The sequence below is a fragment of the Acanthisitta chloris genome, unplaced genomic scaffold, assembly GCF_000695815.1.
Source record: "Acanthisitta chloris isolate BGI_N310 unplaced genomic scaffold, ASM69581v1 scaffold42508, whole genome shotgun sequence".
NCBI classification, from domain to species: domain Eukaryota; kingdom Metazoa; phylum Chordata; class Aves; order Passeriformes; family Acanthisittidae; genus Acanthisitta; species Acanthisitta chloris.
Genome location: NW_008688374.1, coordinates 29,312 through 34,142, shown reverse-complemented (window position 1 = coordinate 34,142; position 4,831 = coordinate 29,312).

Here is a 4,831-nt window from a genome sequence, read left to right as displayed (position 1 = left end):
CTAGAATACATCTTTATATGTAAATTTCTGAAGCTTCTTCCTATTAATGGTTGTGCTTAGCTGTTGTATTACCACCAGTAAGGCTATGTGGCTGCAGTTCAGGTTGCTCTGTGCCCTGTGACAGTCACAGTAGTGAGGATATTTTAAAGCTGTGAACTGAAATTTGCTGTGATGTTCTGATTTTTTAAAAAAATAAACTACCAGAAAAAGCTAATGACTGAAGTGCTGAGTGACAGCTTCCTTGGCTGTACATCACTAGACTCTCAGATGGATCCTCAGGAGCCTGTGCTGCCATGAGGAGCAGAATCCATGTCAAATCCCAGTAGAAGGCTTTTGTACAGTGCCTGTCTCCTGAAAACTCTGTAGAAGCAGCTCTGCAGTAGTCAGTGACTCTGTTACAAACTCCTGTATTTATTTCCCAGCTGTGCAAGTGATGTTTTTCCATCTGATTCTGCTCTGTGCTTGGATAATGTTTTTGTTTTTGAAATTTATAGAGCAGACGAAGTCCAGTTCTCACACCCACTGCAGGAAATGCAGATCAGAGGTTCAGCTCTGGATTTAGCTGTTCTGGAGACATTGTGTTAAGCAGGATTGAAAATTGACTCTAAGAAAATCTGTGACAGTTCAGTGCTCGTTAGTGCTGGAGTTCAGGCAGGCAGTCACACACAGGCATAATTATTGTATTAACAAGTTCCTCAAGCTGTGCTGGTCACATGTATGCTGCAGCCCTTGTGTTGCTGCAGAATTTGGGGCTTTTCAAATTCTGTATTGACAGAAGAGGATATTTTTACTTTGCAATTTCCAAGCGAGGACTGTGGCATCTGTTAATCAAGAGTGAGTGACTTTCCACAAGCTGTGCCTGGAAGGAATAGACCCAGAACAATACATCTCCTGCAACTCCTGGGGGATAAAGGACTCTTCTTCCTGGTGATAGGCTGCATTTCCGTGGAGAGTTCATGTAATCCCATTGTGTGTCTTCCAGGGATTAACCTCCTTGCAGAAGGGACAGCACAAGTGCTGCTTCTTGATCGCTGCTGTTCATCAGCCAGTGTTTTACCATAAACTGTCAGGAGGAGGGAGTGTCATCTCCAGGATCCTTCACTCCTCAGTGCCTTTTAGCCCTCAGTGTGTTTCCATGCTGTGTTTCCGTGGAGAAGTTTTTAGCACTTTGCTTTTGAATAATCCAAACGTTTGAGCCTTAAACTGATGGCGCTTCTGCAGGAGAAGGCTGAGGGAGTCTCTAACCTCTAAGAAGAAATGACCTAGATCTTCATACTGTCATAAAACCTCCCAGTCATGTGGGTGTGGTGAGATATTTGTGATGATGTGATGGAGGTTGTGGTTTGTTCACTGCAGGGTTTTACTGCAGGTAGTGTGGCCCTGCTGGGCTGGGGCACTCTCAGCACTCAGCTGAACCTATGACTACGTGTTGATACCTGAAGTGTTTTGCAGAGTAACTGTTCAATCACCTGAATAAGGAAAATATTTATGGTGGTAGTTGTGGTTCAGACCTTTGAGTCCCCTAACAGTCCATGTCTGAAGATACCATATCATTCTTGTTCTTTGTAATGCTTCTAAACCAATACACATGGGGTAGTAGTGTCTTTTTGTGACTTAACCAGTGGTCGTTCCTACATCTTAGTAATGTCATAGCAGGGGTGGAATATTTCATCCAGGGGCTTACATGTCTGTCATTCACAGTGCAGACTGTGGAGTGCAGGTCAAGTTAGTTAAACTGGCATAGTGTGAATTTTAACAATTAAATGATGTTTTACTGGAATGATTCATCAGTTACTTTCAATAGGAAGGGAATATTATATTTTTATGTAAAAACTCCCAGTCCTGTGTTCTAATTATTTTAGTTCAGTAAAAATAGAGATGTATCTGTTGTACCCACTTTATTTCTGAAGAGGCTTCACTGCTTCCATGCATTTGTGGATGTAGATGCACATACTTTTCTCAGTGTTTCCAGGTTCCTGCTTTCAGGTGCCCTACTCAGCTTGCTTGTTTTGGGGTGGTGGTTATGAAACGAGATGGCAATTTGATGCAAGTGTTAATGCTAATTGACACTTGTTCTGGTAGACATTAGTGTACCAGCTCCCATAGTCTTACATGTGAACAGTCTTTTAGCGATTGTGTAAAGCCTTAAAATCCACTAAACTATTGGGAATAGCTGCTATTTGTTTTGTAATACTTTGATAACACTAATTTATCTTGAGTACCAAGACTTTGAAATAGATTCTGTTACCCTTTCCAGTTTTCACGCTGTAAAGAACAATTGAGGACACGAAATATTTGCCATTGCAATACTGCCTAGGAAGACCAAAAGAACTCCAGTCTTTTTATTCATTGAGCTGTAATTGGAGTTTAGAAATTTTTTTCTTGGCAAACTACGAGTAGGAGATAATATTTTTTCCTAAAGAACTTCTAAAAGATTATGAAGGATATTATGCAGATGGATTGCTGCACTTGGAAACTTTTCATGTTCCATATGGCTTATCTGCAGTGTGCTATTGCTGAAAGGCCTTCAGTCAGCTACTGCTGTTGCTGATTTATAATTTAACCATTACAGGAACAGGAAGATTTATATATAGGAGGTTGTGTATGTACATGCATATGTTATCACTTGAGTAAGGATTGGAAAATCATTAATATATCATAAACTTATATCTTTAAACATTCTAGCATAGAATTATTCTTTGTCTTACCATTAGTTTTGTGTGTTGCAAACTCCATTTCCTGAAAGAGCTATAAAATACATGTAATTTATGTGCTCAGGAATAGTTTCTGCTTCTTGAAGATGAATATCCATCTATTTTGTCTTTGTTTTTAATTAACTGATTGAAAAAGATCGACCTAAACTGGCAGTTTAGTTCTCTTTGATGGAAAAATCTAGTTGATGGGACTTTGTATAAAACAGGTACAATCAAAACCTGCTCTGTGGGATAAAATTTAATCATCTGGTCAGTTATGTAGAACGTGAACAAAGACAAATGCATTAAATATTGGACTTGGAGAGCTTGACTTACCTGTCACTGTGGAAACAGCGTTATCAGTGCTAATGGATTACTAATCATTTTAAGTCTGAAGGAGTTCATTTAGGACAGAGCAGTCCACCTGGTTTGTGGGTCAGTGACTGCTCTGCACAGTCCACAGGGCACAGATAGTGTTTCCCTGAAATCACAGACACGAGCAATGCCCTTCCCGTACCTCCTAGTCCAGTGTACACTGGGGGTGAAAACAAAAGTGGATTTTATAGCCCATGAAATTCTAATTCTTTAGTAATTGCTTGTGGATTATCTATTTAAAATAAATGCTTCACGGCAAAGATGCCTCAGGCTAGAATTGAAGCTTCATGTCATATCATGTCTAAAACCCTTTTGTATGTGTTATTTTATAGAGAGAGAGTTTGGATCCCGAGTGCCATCTTTATCATATCTGGGAGGAATTTGACAGCTAGCTCTCATGTTTGGCAAGCCAGGGATGCATGTTAAAATTTGCCAGATCCTGGAAGGGCTCCAACATCTGAAACAAGACAGTGTCTTTTCTTAGAGTGGTTTATAGCAGGGACACTGATAAAATTTCAAATCATGAACATTTTTCATCTGTGAATGCTGAATACCTTTGCCTAAAACTGAACGTGGAGCATTGTTTAAAAGGCTCTTCCTTGCCCTTTATGGCCTGGTGCTAGACAGGCTTATAATGTGGGGTTTTTTTGTGTGTGTAAAACCCTGGAATAAGTAATTAATTCTAAGGCTCGTATTTTTGCTAAGAAACTGTAATATTTAGCCAAGAAATACATTAACTGTAGCAACCTTTGAAGTACTGTACTCAGAATTTTTGAAATGTAAATTTTTTCATAATTTCTTGTTTTTCCAATACCCCTAACTGAGCACAAGTGTAGAAAATATTACTTAAGTAAGCTAGAAGCAGAGTATGTGGATTTTTCACCTTTTCTTTAGCATGCATTATTGTGGCTGGGGAGGCTGCCAGAAGGATTGGGGAGGCCTTGTCCTTTAAGAAGTTAAGCTCTCCAAGTTGCTTAGCTCATGGAAATGTCTGTCATAATCTAATTTGGCCTCCTGTGCGTTTCAGTGAAGTTTTGAAAGCTGTGCACCACTCCTTCCCCGTGCTGGTGTGGGATGGATGTGCCTGGGCTATAATTAGAACGTGAAATCTGAACCGATGGCATGGCAAAATGGAATTGAAGATGTGCTGGGGACACTGAAAGGAGCAGGATTAGGGCTAAACCTAAGGAGCCTCCGAACTGAAAGGACAGGGAAACAGCTGCACAAGGAAATGTGCAGATGCTTCAGTGGCTGAGGTTAAGAATATTAGTAGAGCCTCAGGAAAATTGATCAAGTTTGTAAACATGGCATAAAACAATCCACTACATCTAGCTGTGAAAAAAGAAATCGAAGCCTGCAGGAATAATGTTGATGAGCTTCAAACACTGTGACTGAGCTGAATTACCTGGTTTTTCTCTCAGTTCATTTCTGATCTATGTGCTGCACTTGGGATTCACTCCTGCTTGGATTTCTGACCGTGGTAAATCCATGTACCCAGCACTGCAGGTCAGGCTCTGACTCTGCAGAACATATTGTTGCTCAAGAGAAAAGAAGCAGAAATGTTATTTTTGCAGCCAAACTGACCTGCAGGAAGTTTAAAACCTAAAAATAGCTCCCTGTGACTAAGAATACTCCTTGGGTACTTGGCTATGTTTTATACATGATAGGGGAGACGTGGCTACATCTAAAGGATGATAGATTGTGGCATTGTTCAGGCTGGTGAAAGTGAAGTATTTTGTGATATAAAAGAAGGAAAAACCCAG